Source organism: Panthera onca, chromosome D3 (assembly GCF_046562875.1).
Source record: "Panthera onca isolate mPanOnc1 chromosome D3, mPanOnc1 haplotype 2, whole genome shotgun sequence".
In the NCBI taxonomy this organism is placed as follows: domain Eukaryota; kingdom Metazoa; phylum Chordata; class Mammalia; order Carnivora; family Felidae; genus Panthera; species Panthera onca.
Window position 1 is genome coordinate 64795347 of NC_138350.1, and position 20871 is coordinate 64816217.

At 39.9% G+C, this 20871-nt stretch overlaps 1 protein-coding gene across 6 annotated transcripts in view; it reads left to right on the forward strand.

Moving 5' to 3' along the window:
* SLC14A2 (solute carrier family 14 member 2) overlaps positions 1–20871 on the forward strand; it is a 425016-nt gene that overhangs the window by 16077 nt on the left and 388068 nt on the right. The window contains exons 2-6 of one of the 6 annotated variants that reach the window (XM_060613727.3): positions 1074–1150; positions 1867–1928; positions 12918–13122; positions 13869–14001; positions 19703–19829. The gene's annotated coding sequence lies outside the window, so the exon portion shown is untranslated. The remainder of the gene's footprint in view (positions 1–1073; positions 1151–1866; positions 1929–12917; positions 13123–13868; positions 14002–19702; positions 19830–20871) is intronic. The other 5 variants (XM_078435288.2, XM_060613732.3, XM_060613731.3 and 2 more) reach the window with 5 other exon arrangements.

The following is a 20871-nucleotide window of genomic DNA, read 5'->3' on the forward strand; positions in this document are numbered from 1 at the left end:
GGTTTTGCTATTGAGTTGTAGGAGTTCTTTATATATTTTAGATATTACTAGAGATATAATTTCCAAATATTTTCTCCCATTCAGTAGGTTGCCTTTTCATTTTGTTAATGGTTTTCTTTGCTGTGCAGAAACTTTTTAATTTGATGTGGTACTACTTGTTTATTTTTGTTTTTGTTGCCTTTGCTTTTGGGGTCAAATCTAAACAAACCTATCACCAGGACTGATATAAAGGAACTTTACCCCCATGTTTTCTTCTAGGAGTTTTATGGGTTCAAGTGTTATGTTCAAGTTTTAATCCATTTGAGTTGATTTTTGTGTATGGTGTAAGATAGCATTCTAGTTTCATTCTATTGTGTGTGGCTGTTTAGTTTACCCAACATCATTTATTGAAGAGAGTGTTTTCCCCCATTGTATATTCTTGGTTTCTTTTTTGTAAAGTAATTGACTATATATGCATCACTCTTTAAAAAAGGTTATCACTTTAAATGAATTACCACTTTTATTTTTTTTTAATGTTCATTTATCTATTTTTGAGGGGAGAGGGGCAGAGAGAGAGGGAGACAGAGAATCCCAAGCAGGCTCCGTAGCTGTCAGTGCAGAGTCTGATGTGGGGCTCAAACTCACAGACTATGAGATCATGACCTGAGCTGAAACCAAGAGTCAGACGTTTAACCAACGGAGCCACCCAGGTGCCCTGAATTACCACTTTAAAAAAAAAAGTTATTTAAATAATAAATTTTACCAGTTCATTTAAAATTTGATTTTCTTTAGAAAAAATTGATTTATACAGTCACTTTCTAAAAACACATCCATTGTGTAAAAAGACAAAACTACTAAAACCAAGTGAGCGATACTGAAGACATCATGATAAGGACAGTAATAGCATATGGCCTCCTTGATGGATTATGGAGGCCTGGAAATGTGTGGTCTGAACTCCTAGATCCTGGCCTCAGCTACTTATCTGTATCAAGACTTAAATATAAGCAACAGATTTACATAGGAATATTTGTAGATTTGTCTGAGAAACATACATCACTTTGTCTACTCCTTCCCACCCTCCTTCCTTCTTCCAGATATACTCCTCCTCCCTTCTTTCTAGAGGAGTTCAAATGGGAGCTGCCATTTTCGAACAGATCTGCCCCCTGAACAGGTGGGGCCAATTATAGAACCTTACTCTGCTGTCTTTGATGATTATTCTGGTCATGGGCACCTTATTTACATTAGCTCAGTCAAAGCTCTTTCTTAGCATTTTAAAATTTGGGTTCCAAAAGAGGAGAAGCTCTCTGGTAATCTGAAATGCAGCACTAAACTTGTAGGCAACCATGGGCCCTGTTATAAAAGAAGCCAACCTGTGGTGGGAGAGAATGGAAGTGACTCAGTCAGAAGCATAGATGAAAGGGAGAAAAATAAGGTTGGTCGAATTATAGTCCCTAACTGCAAGTGTTGCTGAGACCCAGGACACCACACCCACACCTTTCCAGCAGCCAGGTGATCTCGTAAGTTTCCTTTGTGGTTCAACAAGTTTAAGTTGGATTTGTTATGTGAACAAAAGACTTCCTTCTGTATCAATAAGAGTCTTGGGGGAGGGGAAGAAATGTGTATTAAATACTACCTTGAAAAGAGGGTAGCAGCCTGCTCTGAATTTGCGCAGTAAATAATTAGCTGGCAGTGGTCACTGCATAGGAAAGGAAGGAGGGAGGGAGGCAAGAAAAAAGAAACACCCTCTTCCAGTTTTGCCAAGGAAAACTTTGCCTTAGAGAACAAAATTTCCAACCAGAAAAAGGTCTTAGACTTTGTCAAACCTATTTTGTCCTACCATAGCACTTATTGGATGCTTTGATTTGATTTTTATTTCTTCTCCTTAAGCTCTTCCGAGGCCCATGGAAGGTACTGGTCCATATAGAAAGATCCTGATCCCTGGGATCAAGGTATTTGAACTTTATTATTCTCATCCTAGTGCAGAACAGGAAGACTTGGCCTGTTCCCTCCAGAGATCTCAGCACTCACAAGACCCCTGCACCACAGAATGAGGGAATAAAATATTGGTTGAGCTTGTTCAAACAAAGTCTCAATTTCCTGACAAGCAATTGCAACTTCAGGTTACGTGTTGAGGTAGACTTCAGACTCTCTTAATGGCATTCAGAGACATGGTTCTCCAACCAATTGGCATTCAGGAAATGTTTATCAGTTCTGACAGCCACAGTTCCACCCTGCCCAATTTTAGCTCCTGTGACTGGAAGTGACTTGGATGTTTGAAATTCTGTAAAATACAGGCTAGTTTTGAAATGGAGCCGCAGAACTACAATGGTATTCTGGCTTAGCTCTTAGGCAATTTAGGTCAAAATCCTCTCTCTTCTGAACAAGAGGAAGTTTCCCTGAAAGGACTGGTGATAAATTTTCAATAAATCTGCTGGGTGGTGGGAAACGAAAGAAGAATTTTTTAAATGATTTATGAACCTGAGTGAAATGATATTTTCATTGCTGTCCACTTTCCATAATTTTTCTCTTTTAAATTCCCTTTAGTGTCTTTTCAAGGAAATAGAAGAAGGGATCCAGATTTCTTTGGGGAGTTTCCTCCAGATAGTCATCAGACTGTATACATGCATGGGTCTATACATGTATATAAGCGACATTCATTTGGGAGCAACTGTTAGCCATTTATAAGTGTGTTTCCTTCAGTATCAACAGAGAAGGATTTTTACATAAGCGCATTTTTGACATAATTGTTTCCTTATTTTTTTAAAAAAAATTAATGTTTTATTTATTTTTGAGAGAGAGAGAGAGTGAGAGGGGAGGGGCAGAGAGAGAGAGGGGGAGACACAGAATGTGAAGCAGGCTCCGAGCTGTCAGCACAGAGCCTGACGTGGGGCTCAAACTCACAAGCCTCGAGATCCTGGCCTGAGCTGAAGTTGGAAGCTTAATCTGCTGAGCCCCCCAGGTGCCCCCACAATTGTTTCCTTCTTAAAGGACTTTCATAATTTTTTTAAGTAGGTTCCATGCCCAGCATGGGGTTTGGACTCACGACCCTGAGGTCAAGAGTTAAATGTTCTGCCAACAGAACCAGCCAGGTGCCCCTATAAAAATGTTTTTACGTTTCTTTTTAAACTAAGGAGGGGAAGTAACTTTAATTAATTTGCTCACCCATTTACTCTTTTTCTATTATCTTATATTTGGACTTAGCTACATCCCTGTGATGCCTTGATGAGGACACTAAGGTGTTGTTAACTGGGTCTTTGTGTGTGCACATGTGCTTAACATTTATTGAGCACTTACTTTGGTTTGTGTTATTTATGTTTCAAGCATTCTTTCTTTTAACAGTCTCAAAAATTCTTGAAGCAAATATTATAATGCTTGTTTGAGAGCAGATATAAGAGCTCAAAGAGGTTGAGTGACTTGCCTGAGTGTCACTAGAGGCAGAACTATAGTGTTTGGCCTCCTGAAAACTACCTGCCCCTCTGGTCTTTATCTCCTTATAGGTCCAGTGAATGGTCTCTCTCCTTCCTTCCACCTGCAACACTTGGCAAAAATGACTTTCATTTCTAGTGTAGAAAATGTCAAATTCAGGGCATCTGGGTGGCTCAGTCAGTTAAGCGTCTGACTTTGGCTCAGGCTATGATCTCATGTCTCATGAGTTTGAGCCCTGCATCGGGCTCTGTGCTGATAGCTTGGAGCCTGGAGCCTGCTTAGGAGCCTGCTGTGTCTCCCTCTCTCTCTCTGTCCTTCCCCTGCTCATGTTCTGTCTCTGTCTCTCTGAAAAATAAATAAACATTTAAAAAATCTTTTAAAAGAAAAGAAAATGTCAAATTCATTGCATGAATCAAAGACATTGACTAAATATCCAAACAGGCCTAATAACCACCAGAAGATAAGAAGGATCCTCACTAAGGCCAGATCCTGGAATTGAAATAGAAGAAATAGCATAAACCCACCTGTGGAAATTCAAACAATATGATTTACCAGCATGTCTTGATAACTCAACTGAGGTGTGGTCATTTTAAAGAAACAAGAGGCTAAAATCAAGAGGCATTTAAATAGGTCCTAATGAGCATCTATATTAATGTTTTTCTGCTCAGGGCATTAGCTGTAGTTTGATCTTTGGGTTTTAGATCAAGGATTCCATTGACAGACACTCACACATGCATGCACACATTTGAGGGTATATTTTAATAAGTCCTCATTTGATTTTTAATCTTGCTTTTATTCCATGACCACTTTAAAGTGTTTTATTATCACGTATAACATATTTCCCCTCTTTATTCTTTTTCTTTCTTTTCTACTCTTCCATTTCTCTTTTCTTTCCTTCCTTTACCCCAATTGTTCCATTATTCTTTTCATCTCTCACCTTTAGTTTTCCTTCTTCATCCTCTTGCTGTACTCATTGCCCCTTCTCCCTGTTTTCTAAATGTACTTTCCATCTCCCTGATCTCCAAAGGTAATCAGTGGTAAATAGGGTTAAATCAAGGCTGTCCATTGGAGACCCACTGCACAGTGCTGGTCTGGGATTGCGAAGTGGTCCAGAAGATCAAAAGGGCTGACTCCTCCTGAACTTATCACAGAAACTTGTCCTACAACTGAATCTTCTAGATAGTTGCTTTTCTGGGTCTGAGACATCGTTGGGAGAAAAAAGTGTTATCTTTATAGGTCTGTTTCCCTGAACTGAAAGCCAGTTGTGAACATTACTGGAAACTTTGAAGATGAGATGCCTGAGGCAAGCTAGCTGGGAAAATGTGTAGGCCCCATGAGAAATAATATTCACAGCTCTTCTGAAAGGGTTAGTGGAAGGCTACAGAGAGAGGGAAGCCTTAGGAGATTAAGAGAAACAGATGGTCATCTCTCCTGTAGCTGATGTTCTCACAGTTCTCTTTCCTTGTGCCTCTATCCCTCTCTCTGGCTCTCTCTTCCCACACATACGTACCCTCCCCATTTATGCACCTGTGAGCTAGCTTCTGCGTCTTGGTGCCGCAATCACCTCTCTTCTATGAAACACAGACAGGTGCGTAACAGAGCTCTCCAATTCTGGATCCTTCAGGTCAGGTCATGGATGAGATGGTGTTAAAGAATAAGCTTTTCTTGTCTGATGTTGTCAAACCAAATGTTCATGCAGACAGAGGCTGTATGTGCTTTCATACAATGAAGTCAGAGTAATTAAAGAAAACTTCCTGTTCTTTCCATATCCCTCCAGAGATACGTGATCTTTTATATTGCAGGTGGGCATTGTTCTCCCACGGGGGTGCTAATCTGAAGCCAGTCATTACTAAAATCAGATCATATCCTGGTATTAAACAGTGATCATACTGGCTACCTTATAGAGATCACTGGCTCCATGCCAAACTCTCTTTAGGTGCTTTGCTTACATTATGGAAAATTTATATGAATAGTTCTGTAAGGTACAAATATTTGTAGAGCACTAGGCATTCATAGGAGATCATTATGAGTGAGTGACCCTGCAAAAACAAGGCTTCTTTTTCAAAATGGATGTCATTGTCACTCTCCTCACCATCTTCCGCAAAACATTGTCAAGTTTGGTCAATTCAGGGCACTGTGGAGCCAATTGTTTGGGGTTTCAGTGATGTTGAGGCACCTTCTCTGCATCTTCTCCCACCCTGGCTATGAGCATTTCTGTATCTAAGACACCTGTATTGCCACCTGGTCCTCAAAACACATCTCATCACCAATAACCTACCAGAAAGGCAGCTGACTCACAAGGTTGCATGGCATGTGCCTCTTAGAGCTGGATCTGGAGAAATGAAGCTTTCTTGGTTTTCTTTCAGAAAGATAAATCAGGTGGGAAGGGAGTAGTTATGGGAAAAGGTGAACAAATTAATATGCATAAAAATATGGGGGGAGGGGAAAAGGAGGAAGAGAGGAACAAAGTGGTGGAAAGAGGGAATTCAAGTTGCAAAATGTACTTGGCCAGAAGGTAAATTGCACTGATAGAACCTTGTCAGGTATTGTCTGTGCTTTGCTGGCCTCCAGCTGGGCAGCACTGGGTAAGTCACTTAATCACTCTGAACATATACTTGTCTTGCCTCTAATGTCATTCACCTTTTCCCTTTTTCTCTCTCTGTATGTTAAATGTTGGTGTTTCATGTTCTGTCTTTCTACATCCTCTCTTCTCATCCTTCAAATTTTCAGGTTTTCTCTGGTTGATCTTACCCACTCCCTTGGCTCCTGCTATCATCTTTCTGATAAAAACTCATACACAGGTGCAAACAATTAAATGTGCCTCTCTTTGGCACAGTGTGACTATGCCTTTTAGGACTTTTTTCCTACTTATTAAAAACTTGGGCAGTTAAAATGGACAGGTCTAGGGTATTTTTACATAAACTACATTGGGAATGATGGTTCCTGAAATTGGCTGTGTAGTGGGTCAGTATATAAAATGGATGCACTGTACTGGGCAATATTGTTGTCACAACAAATGATTGGAATCACATAAATATCCATCAATAGAAAAGGAGTTGATTATATTATGAAATAAAAAGCAGACATTAAAAACATTATGCTATAATAGTACAAAGAGCTGACATTACAAAGACTGACCATCTCAAATGTTGGTGAGGACATGGAGGACCTGGAACCTTCATATGCTGCTTGGAAGGAGTGGCAAATAGTATATTCATGGTTCTGCACTTTCTTGAAAAGGTAGCCATACATGTACCATATTATTTTGACACTCCACTTGTTAAACACTCCAGCACATTTGGATTTAGTAGGTCTGAAGTTGGTGCCTGGCATCCAAATTTTGAAAAATCTCACCATGTGCTTCTGTTGTGTACTTCTGGTTGAGAGACACTGTCCTTAACCTAAAGCCTGTATCACAGTACCTTGCACATAGTAATTCAGCAAATGTGTGCAGAAAAAGAATCAAAAACAGACTTATCTGGTGAAGGTAATTAGGATTGGGATCAAGACTTTGGACCAAGGTTTGTCTCTGCCAATAACTAGCCAATGACCCAACTCAATTGCTTAAACTTTTAGTACTTCATGTTTTTTTTTTTCTATAAACAGAGGGTGGGAAGGGTAGGTAGAGCAGATGATCTCTGAAATCTCTTCAACTCCATCATTCTAGGAAAGAGTGTTTGTGATTCAGAATATAAAAGATTATAAGATCATACACTGTGAAGTAAGGCTGAGAAAACTTCATAATTCATTTATAGACAAAGAAGAATCTTGCTTCGCGATTTTTGCACTGTAGTCAAAGAACTCAAACTATCTTCCCTGTCAGAAGAAAATTCTTCCCTTGAAAATGCATTCTGGGGGGTGCCTGGGTGGCTCAGTCGGTTAAGCTTACGACCTCAGCTCAGGTCATGATCTCACAGTTCATGAGTTCGAGGCCTGTGTCAGACTCTATGCTGACAGCTCGGAGGCTGGAGCCTGCTTCGGAATCTGTGACTCTCTCTCTCTCTTTGTCCCCTCCTCCGCTCATGCTCTGTCTCTGTCTCTCAAAAAATAAATAAACATTAAAAAAATTAAAAAAAAAGAAAAGAAAATGCATTATGATTCACAGGATAGGTAGTATATTAGTTTCCTAAGGCTACCATAACAAAGCCTACCACAAGAAAATTGTCTCCAAATACAGTCACATTCTAAGATACTGGGAGATTAAGGTTTTAAAATATAAATTTGGGAAAACACAACCTCTAATAGGTAGGTAATAGAGGATCTGTGCAAATGCAACCTCTACCTACCTGTAATGGCAGCATCTCTCCTGGTCTGGAGCTTAAAGAAACAGAGAAGCATTATTAACAGAATAAAACATTAAAATTTTGATGGAGGAAACATGTATCTCTTGAGCTCTTTGCTTTGTTTGATACATCAGCCTTCTTCAGAAGGCCCTGTTATTGATAAAAGCTATTTCCACAATAGAAAGACCTTGGTCCCCATTGCTATCAGTAATGGGAATTATACCAGGGGTGCCTTGAGCCTCACACCAAACTCTGGATTGAACAGACTCTATCTTTCTTTTTTTCTTTTTTCTTTTTTTTAACTTACATCTAAGTTATTTAGCATATAGTGCAATAATGATTTCAGGAGTAGAATCCAGTGATTCATCCCCTACATATAACACCCAGAGCTTATCCCAGCAAGTGGCTTCCTTAATTCCCCTTGCCCATTTAGCCCATCCCCCCACCCACAACCCCTCCAGCAACCCTCAGTTTGTTCTCTATATTTAAGAGTCTCTTATGTTTTGTCCCCCTCCCTCTTTTTATCTTCCCTTCCATTATGTTCATCTGTTTTGTATCTTAAATTCCACATATGAGTGAAGTCCTATGATATTTGTCTTTCACTAATTTTGCTTAGCATAATATACTCTATTCCCATCCACGTTGTTGCAAATGGCAAGGTTTCATTCTTTTTCATTAATACTGTATTGTATGTGTACACAACATCTTCTTTATCCATTTACCTCTTGATGGACTTTTGAGCTTTTTCCATACTTGGCTATTGTTGATAATGCTGCTATAAACACTGGAGTGCATGTGCCCCTTTGAAACAGCACACCTGTATCCTTTGGATAAATACCTAATAGTGCAGTTGCTCGGTCATAGGGTAGTTCTACCTGTAATTTTTTGAGGAACCTCCATACTGTTTTCCAGAGTGACTGCACCAGTTTGCATTCCCAACAGCAGTGCAGAAGATATCCTCTTTCTCCCCATCCTTGCCAACATCTGTTGTTGCCTGAGTTGCTAATTTTAGCCATGGACAGACTCTATCTTTTTAACTCTATATCAGAATCATAGATTTTTATTTTATTCGTGAAAAAAAATGAGAATTGATTGTGTTATAAGAGAAATCTGAAGATTTGAAATCACCTAAGATTGGGATAGTAGAGAGATGAGGAGAAATTTGGGACCACAGAAATTTGAAAGCATACAAGGACCTTAGAAATGACTTATGGCTTTGTTTCCTAGACTTTTTGCAGCTTACTACCAATAATTTTTTAACAGGGGTGTCTTTTAGGGTTTCTGATTTTGCTTTGCCAAATATAGAGGTTTAAAAAAAATAAAGAACGTATTAACAGGAAAAAAAAAATTGAAGGACAAAATCTTACACCCAAAAAAGTCATATTCATTTAAATTGAATATCTGGCCTTATTAAAAAAACAAGCAAACAAATGCAAAATAACTTGAACATCTTCACCTGAACACCTTGCTTCATTCTGACAAGAACTCAATCACAGATCAGGAACAGTCTATAGAGTGGTATTTGTGACTCCTGATGTTCTACATCAGTGTTGTTCAAACTTGACAATGTTCAGGCTTTCTATAAACCCAATTTGAGAAACATTAAAATCAAAGCTAGTTATTGTCACTTTATGTTTTACCTAGGTGCCAACATACTCAAAGCAATTTGACACTGAATTATTTTTACAGACAAGAGAACTCAATGGAAAGAGAGCAAAAGGAATTAGGAAGTATAATTGGCTATATGTTTCCTCCATTTCTACCGATAGGCTAAAATAAGGAGAGGCATTCAAAAAAGATGAGAGTTGGGGTGGTCAAGGAGCAAATCCATGACTGACGGAATTAAAAAGGTTCAGTTCTGCCACCCTATAACCTTCTGCTTCAGTTTCTAATTCCTTCCTTTAACCCAACTTCTCATATTGAACATCAGAATCTCCTGTGGGACTTGGGGGAACCTACCCAATTTCTGACTCCACAGGTCAGAGTGGGGCCCAATAATTTGTGATGATAATGAGTTCCCGGTTGATGCTCCTGCTGATGGCTGGAAGGCCACACTGTGAGAACCTTTGTTCTAACACAGTCTGATAAGCGAGCATCCCAATGGCCCAGTATTGAGAGGTAGGAAAGAGCAAGTATAATGATAAGAAACACAATGGAGAGAAGACAGAAAACAGACCAAGAAACATATCAAAGCAAGTTCAAAGAGATCCATAGATTTGGGAAAACGAGCACTGTACTTTTATACAATACTTACAGTACTTGCTATTTGAAATATGTTGGATGCTTTGAACACAGACATTCATTATAACTTTAAAAGTCAAATGACTGCATAAAAAAAAAATCTTAATTTGAAAGCACAGAACCCAGGCACTTTAAAATTTGGTGTGCACACATCATTTTCCATCAGCAGCTGTTAGGAGGATAATTAAGAATTAAATTTTCATTTAATCATTTTCAGATATGAATATACTTTCCCTCTCCCTCACCCCCACCCCAAGCCATTTGAAAGATGCAACTGAACCTCTAGCTCCAGATCTTATCTTTAGAGAATAAATAGATTTACTTCAATTTTGTAAACTCATTAAAGTGATTTAAGAAATATTTGGTTTAATTTCTATTTCCCAAATTAAATTTTCATAGTGAATAGTTTTGTTGTTGTTGTTGTTGTTGTTTATTAAAGTTCGCATGTGCCTGAATGGGTGAGGAAATTCTATTCCATGCCTAAAAAGAAATATGAGCAGTTCACATCCTATTTGATTCTGTGTTGGAAATTGGTGGAAATCGGCAGTAGGGGGAAGTGAGGAGGTTTTGTAGGAGAATCACAGATATGAAACACAAGAAGGAACCCTACAGGTCACCCAGTCCCACAGCTTCATGTCACAGGTGGGGAGTCCTTGGCCCAAGGTCACACAGCCAGGCAGTGTGTTTCCTGACACTGTAACCCAGGTTGTCTCATTTAGAACCCTGGTGCTGTTAGCTGGGAACATTGTCATGTCCTTGCTTTTGTCAACATCCTAAGACTTTGGCTTGGAGAGATACAGGAATGTGGAAGAGCTTGCAAGCAACCTGAAGACAAGCCCTGGGAATGTCAGTCACTCAGCATTTCCTGCACAGGACAGTGACCAAGCACATTGTAGACCACACACAGACTTTAATCAAATGAGCTGAGATGCTTAAAATTTGGAAAGGGGCCTTGAAGGGAGGAGGAGAGAGAGAGGTATAAATACTCACCATCCAACTGTGCAATTTGGCCAAGATTTTGTTTCCATATACTAGGAAACACTGGACCTCAATTCCAGTGCTTTGAAGGCCTAAAGGCAGTTGATGGGATTTTGCTTTTTCTCTGGGAAGAATCTAAACTGCTTTATCTCTGCCTTTGAGGAGAGAAATTATTCCATTTGAACATTCCAGCAATTCAGGTGAAAATGTGGGCGGAGCCTGAGCGGTCCACATGGGCCTGGATTTCAGGGCTGCTGAAGGCTGGGGTAGGCCAAGTTCTTGCTGTCCCAAAGAGGCTGATGATTCTGGCAGGCTTGAGCCAGACCTTGCCAAACCAGAGGGCAGGGCTTCCCACTGCTTCCCCAGAGCCGGCCTGGGCAGCCGCCCACATTCACTCCGATTGATTCCAGCTGTGTGGTGCCATGCTGGCCAAGTCGGCCGCATTAGTAATGCTATCTGAAGGGACAAGGGGGCTTCCGTGCAAGTGCCTGAAAAAGGGACACCCTGCTTCCCTCCATTGCCCTCTTTTAGCCATTTTGCTGATTCTCTCCCCATACTCCCATTTTTCACTTCTTTTCCTCCTCTCTTTTTCCCATTCCCTCTCTTCCTCTTTCCATCTTTATCGCGCGCCTCACACTGTGCCACCCTTTTTCTTTCCCTCTGCATCCTTTATGGCTCTCCCTTTCCGTTACCCAATCCTTTCCCTCTCTCCTCTGGCACCCTCAATCACCCTGATGTTTCCTCTTCCCAGCCCTGCCTCACATTCCCTCTAGCATCACAACGGAGTTAAGCTACAGGCCTTGCTCCTTTAAAATAAAGAGATCTTGGTTTTGCACAGCTGCAAGCAGGATTGAGCAAGACTGTACTTAACAGCATGGTTTTTTTTGTGGCCAAAAAGGAAGAGTGTGCTTGTGCGTGTTTAGTAGCTTTGTCCAGGCTTTCATTGTCCAGCATTCAAGAGCAGATCCTTAATTTGCTGAAGAATCACAGCCGAATAGTCAATTTGCTTTAAAAGACTCTTGATTTAAGCCTTCTGAGAGCTCTACCTCTGGCCGTGGTTTTGGAAAGTGATTGCCTGTCATCTCAAAATGTTAGAGTAAACAGCGGGTCTGCTCAGCATCATATGTTTATTTTCCACAGTGGCATTTGCTAGGTCACGTGGTGGCCATTTAATTTCCACGACTGACATTCCACAGGTCTGAGATTTCATTCCTTTGGGAGTATTTCAAATACTTGTGGTTTTAACCAAGATGAAAAAATGTATATATTTAAAAAGAAAACCCATATGCCACCAGCCCCAAACCCCAGTCAGTGGTGTCCCTGGCACAGTCTCATGGGCAGCTCCTCTGCCCTTCACATCTCAGATGCCTGCAGACACAGGGAGAGTAGGAAGGCCCAGATGCCTGCCTTTGATAGATCTTACAAGACTAAGCCCTTTGAATTGACTCCAGCCTTAGACTTGAGTATTCGTTCTATTTTTGACTCCTGACACCTGGCCTTATGCATCGAGGAGCTGGGAGATGGTTGTATCCTGAGTTGCAGTCACTGCTGGAGGAGGCTGAACATGTGCCCACCACCGTCCCCCAGGACCCTTGATTTTCCCTGGTGAAGAGACTGGTGGTACCATCTATCTAAAATTCCCTAAATTTCAGATAGTGGAGGACAAGAGGAACAAGTTGTTATCAAAGTATTTGGATTGTTGATCATTCACTGGGAGTTAACGTAAAGCAACAGGAATAGTTAGAGAAGCAATGGCTGCTGAATAAGAATGAGGTTTCAGAGATAAGGCCAGTCCAAAGCCACATGCAAAAGAAAACCAGAATACATCACTTTCATTTCAACCACCCTTTGAACTCTTTGAGTTCCATTTGAACTTGGCATCTCTTCATGATCTTCCAACTGCCTAGAGAGCTCCCAGAGGTATATCCTGCTAGGGTCAAAAATGGCTTTCAGCATCCTGCCTCTCCTTTTCTGTTTATCTTACAAGTTCATTTTCTCACTTCCTCTTAGCCTGTCCTGCAAGAAACTGATGAACTCCATTGAGTGAAGGCAGCTTAACTGATTGTGCTTCTTATTGCTCTTCTGGTGCAATAATTTTATTTTAAGAAAGGCCAAGTTACCAATTGTGGAACTATCATTAAAACATAGATCGGAAAGTTCAAATTCAGCAGGAAGCTTTCCATCACCAGCTGATGACTAAAATAAGAACCTAACGGTTAGTAGCCTTTATTTTTCAAAGTTACTTTTCTTAACTATCTAAGTAAAGTAAGAGGAAAGAGTTAAAACACAGGTATAGCATGAGATAGGGATTTGAAATGTCGGCACTGGAAAGGCCTTGAATGGAAGGCCTCCCAAATATCATGTATACACACCTAGAGAAAATATCAGAAATTAAATTTTAAGGGTGCCTGGGTGGCTCAGTCAGTTAAGCATCCGATTTTGGCTCAGGTCATGATCTTGCGGTTTGTGGGTTCGAGCCCCGCATGGGGCTCTGTGCTGACAGCTCAGAGCCTGGAGCCTACTTCAGATTCTATGTCTCCTCTCTCTCTGCCCCTCCCTTGCTTGCATTGTCTCTCTCTGTCTCTGTCTGTCTCTCAAAAAGAAAATAAACATTAAAAAATTTTTTTAAGAAATTAAATTTTATTAGATCCTGTTACTCTTGCCTTCTTTCCTCACACTTCCCCCAATGTTTTCCCAAAGGCACGTCTTCTGAAAAGTTAGCATGTGGTCAGGGTGGGTCTCTGCAAAGACTGGCAGTGATAGCACATTTTCAAAGAGGTAGAAGGTAGACAATAAGGTGATCACTGCATACAGACACATTGACCCTAAAATTGTCTCATAAAATTGCATTTCAACTTAGGAAGTTAATTGTTCCAGGGAAAATGGAAGCTGAAGAGTTTTAGATAAATCAGATAAAATCTTTTTAAATGTCTTCCTTTAACGGTTTCTCCTGTGTTTCAGGTTGAGTTAAGCTCCCTAACTTTTGTGTTTGCCAGCGGATGAGATACATGTATTCCTCCTCACATTCCTTTGTGGCCCTTTTTTCATTAGTGAGATGGAGAATGACACAATTTTAAACTCTCTAAAATTGCAGGTGAGCTGATGGCCAGAGAGAAAAGTCAGTATTTTACTTGTTTTTAATCAATCAATAAAGAACTAATAATTACATTAAAATATGCAAATCATTTGAAATTTTTTAACAAAGCACTCACAATACAGTTAATATTTCCAATTGATTTTATTGTTGCTGTACAGTCCTTGATTAAATTCAGAGTACTTATAAATTGGAGATATCTCACCTTTTTTTACTCTCTTAGAGTAAGTTCCTTGATGTGTGCTTTATAGAGGAAGTCTAAAGTCACTGTCTTATATAGGAACCAAGGGCCACATGGGTATGATAAACAATCTAGTTGGTCTGTGTAAGTATCTTTATTTTTAAGGGTTTCTCATATGTTGCAATGCTCATGCACATTTTTATATGTAAAATTCAGAAATTACCATATATTTCAGCCACAGAACCCCCTCCCCTGTATGAGGAAATACTTGCAGTACTAGTGTCTTCTGAATACACTTTGGGAAATACTACTGTTAACGATAATAGTAATAATAGCAGTGACAGTTGCTACAACTACAACTAGCTTTTACTGAGCACATACTATGTGCCAAGCACTGTTCTTAGTATTAACATGTATTCACCCATCATCCCCATCATTCTATGACAGGTACAGTTATGGTACCCAAGACCTGAAGAGCATAAGTAACTTATCTAAGGTTCCCAGCCATTACATTTGGGAGGTATGATTTGAACAAGGCTGATTAACCCTACTTGCACTCTTCATTCTTTTTTAAAAAAATTTTTTTAGGTTTCTTTATTTTTGAGAGAGAGAGAGAGAGAGAGAGAGAGAAGGAGAGAGAGAGAGAGAGAGAGAGAGAGAGAGAGAGAGCAGGAGTGGGGGAGGGGAGAGGGGCAGAGAGAGAGGGAGACACAGAATCCAAAGCAGGCTCCAGGCTCTGAGCTGTCAGCACAGAGACTGATGTGGGGCTCAAACCCATGAACCGTGAGATCATGACCTGAGCCAAAGTCAGAAGTTTAACTGACTGAGCCACCCAGGTGCCCCTCTTCTTCTTACATTATGCTCCCACTACTCTTTCCTGTGACAAGAGGTTGACAATGGTAGAACACAGTGGCCGAGAGTATGAGACCCTCCAAGGTAGGAACTTGGATGCCTAGGAGGTTCCTGCATCTCACATATCACTCCTTATTGCTTTCTAGTTAAAGAATTACCCGGACTTAGAAGGAGGAGTGTATGTTCAATGTTATTTCCTAACGAGGTATTTAAACCTCCAAAATCCTAACACCATTGCAGAGTATTCCACAGCACAGAATTTAACCCCAGATTTTCTCTGCTTTCTCATGGATTCAGCTGTGTAACTCTTGATAAGCTGTGTAAGTTTTGTCTTCTCAACTGGACTTTAAGCTTCTATGGCCAAGAACCTTGTCTAATGCTTTTTTCCACATAGTAAGTGCAAATCATACTGATCAGTTGATTTGAATGGCCATATTAATAACCATACTCTTATTCATTGCTGCAAAATCTATTTTTGAATAAAAGCATCCACATGGTATTTTGCTATTTGTGAATATTTCAACAAGTGCAGAATGCCTTGATTCCCATGACAGCCCAGTGAGGAAGATTTGGATTGTCTCTCCCCTTCCCAAAGATGATCACATATATAATTTGACCAAAGTCATGGAGCAAAGTTTGAAGGTGGCAGAACTGAGACACAGTGCAGGTTGTTCAAACCCAGACCTTGTGCCTCTCTCAGCTGCCATATCACCACAAATAAGTGGAGTGTCTTATTTTGGAGTAGCCATTCTCTTTGCAGTATGCCCAAGCATGTGCACACTAGCACACTCACAGGTCAGTTCATCTCAGGCTACATTGCTTTCTATCTCCCACACTTTCTCTTCTTAGAATAGAAGCCTGTGGTTTTGGCCCACCAGAGTTAGGCAAGGAAAGAAAGGAGAAGAGATTTAGAGGACTTCAGTGCTAATGTTTTATCATCTCCTCTCCCTTTCCCACAGGGTGGGGAAGTACCCCTTTCATTCTGGGACACTTATTTAGGGTCAGGAGAATAATAAAACTTCTGAGACTCATGAAACATTTCCACTACTGAGCCCTAGAGGCAAAATGGGAGGAAATAATATATTGGAGAGAGATGGCAGCCAGGGTGGGGAGGGGGGGCAGCATTTGGATAATTCTTGAGCAAAATCATTACTGTTTGCAAAAATGAAAGGAGTCTGCAGTACGCCCAAATCTATTGGACTTTATTTCATACAAATGGCACCATAGGAATGATCATAATGATAGCAACAGACCCAGGATCCCAACTTGGCTGCCTCATGTTTGGTCAGAAATAATTTAGAAGTATGTAAGTGGAAGAAACACAAAGAGAAGGAAAGGTGAAGAGTAAAGATAAGAGTGATTCATAAATTGAAAGATGATATTTTTTTTCTTCTATGGAATAATGCATTCAGTAAGGAAACAAGTACATCTTCAAGGGCACCGAAGGAGCACTGCACTTTAGATATTGAAAATGGAAGCACCAAAAAGAATGTGGCCAAAATGCTTAACAAGGAGGGTGATATTTTATTTCTTTAGTAATTGCCAACCATTGAAGCTCAAGTTGACTCTGAATATGTATTCTTGGAAACAGGGACAAAAGAACATAAAGAGATAATCTGGGAAAGTGGATGGCAGGATTTTTTTTTTCTTCCAAACAAGAGGAAAGAGAAGGGCAGAGTACAGTCAAAGATTGAGTGTCGGGCGTGCTATTTCTAAGTTTGTCTTCTCAGACATGGTGCTGACAGGCGATTTTTGGTGGAGAGGGATGGGAGGAAGAGATGTCAAAAAGCTAACGACTCCCACAGCAAACTCTGACAGAGTTCAGGAAAGACCAGTTCTAGCACTAGAGAATTTTCTATTTTCTAAGTTTGTTTAAATATACACAGATGACAAGTTGGCCCGAAGCAAAATTGTGAAGTAAGAGAACATTGGCTTTAGGGCTTTATGAATCAATCAATCATTGGATATTTATTGAGCAACTCCTGTGCACAAGGCATCATGCTGGAGAAGTCTGAGCACATGCCACATGAATCCCTGCCCTCAAAAAACCTACTGTTTAGTTAGGAGGGCACAAGTTGCTATACCCAGAGGAGATAAATAATATTCCGAATAGTGTCATGAAGTACTGGGAAAAACAATATTAATGTAATGTTAAAAACAAACACTATAGTGTTTACCATGTTGCAAGATTAAAAGCTTTACAAATATTATGTCCTTTAATCCTTACAACAACCCTACGAGGTAGGTTTTGTCACTACCCTTATGTTATAGCCAAGGAAATTACAACACAGGAGTATGCAGTGACATTAGAATGGGAACCAGGCAGTACAAACCCAGAGCCTGGATACTTAACCACTACACATGCCACCCCTTGTAAAATACCACTATGTACAATGAAAAGTAAATGAATTAGACATGCGATAAATGCAGGGGAACTCTAAGTGAGGTCATGCCTCTGTCATTGCATTGGTCCAGACTCTCACTGTGGCCTTTGAGCCCAACAGTGACCCTGAGAGTGAGGGAGGCAAGGTCACTGTTAATCATTTCTGGACAGAAATGATTGAATAACTTTCTCAAGGTCACATCATCAAAAACAACAATCTGATGAGCCAGAGCTAGAATTAAGGTCCTTGCTGCAAGTCAGAGCTTCTGACTCTGGGGGGAGCCGTCCCACTTTTCCATCTCTGCACCCCACCCAGTCCTGAGTACGTACCACCTTGCTGACACTTTTTTTTCCTTTCACAACATTAATTGAGCACATTGCTATGTGATGAACATCAAGGAGAGGATGGAACAAAGGCAGTGTCAGCATTAGCCAGAATGAGTGATCAACCCTTAAAACATGTGTGTTTATTTTAAAATTTCTGTTTTGAAATAATTTTAGACTTAACAGAAAAGTTGCAAAACTAGTACAAAGAATGCCTATAAATGCTTTACCAGTTTCCCCAAATATATACGTGTGTATTTGTGTGTGTGCATATATATATAATTTGAAAGAGAGAGAGAGAGCGTGCATGAGCGGGGAAGAGGGGCAGAGGGAGAGAGACAGAATCTCAAGTAGGCTCCACACCCAGCACAGGGCCCAATATGGGGCTCAATCCCATGACCCTGGGATCATGACCTGAGCACAAACCAAGGGTCAGACACTCAACTAACTGAGCTACCCAGGCGCCCAATCCAGCTTCCCCAAATATTAATATCTTGCATAACCATAGCACAAATATAAAAACTAAGTTACTACAGTACGATTAACTAACTGTAGACTGTATTTGGATTTCACTCGTTTTCCACTACTGTGCTTTTTTTGTTCCAGGATCTGATCCAGTATCATACATGATGATCCAGTATCATGTCATACATTTAGCCCTCATCCCTCCTGAGTCTCCTCTAATCATGACAGTTCCTCAGTCTTTCTTTATCTTTCATGGCCTTCAAACTTTTGAAGAGTAGCGGTCATTAATTTTGTAGACCATCCTTCTATCTGGGGTTGTCTTATGTTTTCTCATTACTAGATTGTGGTTATGTATTTTGGTAAGAAGTCTACCTAGGAAGTGATGTGTACTCAGTGTATCAGTCAGGTGTCAAATGATGATGTCTATTTGCTGGTGATATTAACCTTTATCACTTAGTTAAGTTGGTGTTTGATAAGTTGTTCAACTGTGTGAAGTTCTATTTTTCCCTCTGAAATTAATATATCTTAGGGAGATGAGGTTATATAAATATGCTGTCTCTCTTCAAACTTTCCCCCACTAATTTTATGTTGGGGATCTTGCCAGTAACAATTCTAATGTAGTGTCTTAATGATGATTTTCCATTTCCCTATTTTTCTACATTTTTAAGTAAAATTATTCTAGAAGGAAAAGCTATTACTTTTCCCACATTTATTTATTCAGATGTTGATGTATATAAGTATGGACTTATACATATTTGTTTTATCCTATTGTTCTAGATTTGGTCATTAAGAGCTCTTTTATGTTGGTCCCTATGCCATTTTGACATATCTGCATTCTTTTTAGAGCACTTCATAACTTTTTGGCACCACAATATGCCCCAGGATCATCTTGTGTTTTCTCTGAGTAGCTTTGGAATCAAAAAGGTATCTTCAAGGAGCCCTGGCTCTATCTGTTGGAGGATGGCATTTAGAAATCATGATCTGAGCACCAGGTGTGCTCATTGCTATTGTAGTGTCATTGCTCCTAATTCCTCATAGCAGACGGAGCTTGCAAATAAGTGAATGAATATTAACTTATGCACTCACATGCATCTATATTTATTTAGGTACTTATGTACATATATTAAAAAGCCTTGAGTTCATACTCATATTTTTCATTTTAATCCAACACCACAAGGTTTATTATACCCTTTTCTCTTTTCTCATGTGTAATTTTATTTTCCAGTAGTGAAAAAGAACAGATTTTGTAACAGATTTTTAGATTTTTCTAACCTGACTCTCATTATCTACAATATATTTACTTATTTGTTCTAAACTAGAATACACATGAAATAGTTTCAGAATTATGAACCCATCCCCTTTTGAGAAGCAAATTTACTAACTATAACACAGTATTTGTGTGTAGTTCTTTTTGTCTTTTGCCTTACAGTATGGTTTTGGGCTTTTGAAAAACAGAAAGTCACATTTAACTCTTACTTGTCTTGTTTTCTGTATAGTTCATATCTCTCCTGGATGGTTATGTTGTAGAAAATTTACTTTAAGACTACACCAGTGAAGAACAGAGCATGTAGAAAATGATGCCAGAGGTGGTGAGGGGTCTACAGTCAAGGCATTCATTAATCAGTGAGTGAACCCTCTTCTTATATGCATCCGTATATTCATTCAGCCAGCAGTGGTTTATCTATCCATTGAAAAAGATTTATTGGGGGGCATATAACACATGGGCTATGAGCAACTAAATGCTGGAATTATCGAGACTATATTGGAAGTTGGAGTGAGACCAGGATGATTCTCTTCAAGTTTGTGAAAGCATTTCATGTGGAATAAGAATTAGACCTTTCCTGACTAGGTCCATTAAGCCAAACCAAGACAAATTAGTCGAATATATGGTGATGCAAATTTTCATTAAATGTAAGAAAGAATTTTCTAATTCTTAGAATGGCCCGACAATTGAATAGGCCATCTTACACAGTTATGAATCCTCATTGCTGAGAACTTCTCCAAGAGGCTAGAAAGTTGGACAGGAAATCCTCTAAGATCCTTTTGAAAGCTGAATCTATATGGTTCTAAAACACACCCTTTTTTTTTTTTTTCAATGTTTTTTATTTATTTTTGGGACAGAGAGAGACAGAGCATGAAAGGGGGAGGGGCAGAGAGAGAGGGAGACACAGAATCGGAAACAGGCTCCAGGCTCTGAGCCATCAGCCCAGAGCCCGACGCGGGGCTCGAACTCACGGACCGCGAGATCGTGACCTGGCTGAAGTCGGAGGCTTAACCGACTGCGCCACCCAGGCGCCCCTAAAACACACCCTTTAATACCCAGATACCCATTTGCTCTGTGTCTAACTCCTCTTTCATTTCATCTGGACCCTTGTCAAAAGCACTTGGCTTGACAGAACACTGTCAGAGATAGAAAACCTACCCATGAATGAGAGAAATCCTGTCATATTAAGACAAACACAATTGTAACTTCAACATTTTTAAATAAATAATTTAGTAAAAAGTACTTCAGGGATTGATCTGAGAGGGTAACCCCATTATTTGGGGAAGTAGTATAGATAAGGGCAATTCATAAGCATATATCAGTGAGTTGCATGGTTTTCAATGTTCTTAAAATTCATGTCAGGTCAACTAATATTATTGAATACCTAATTTGTGCTGCCCA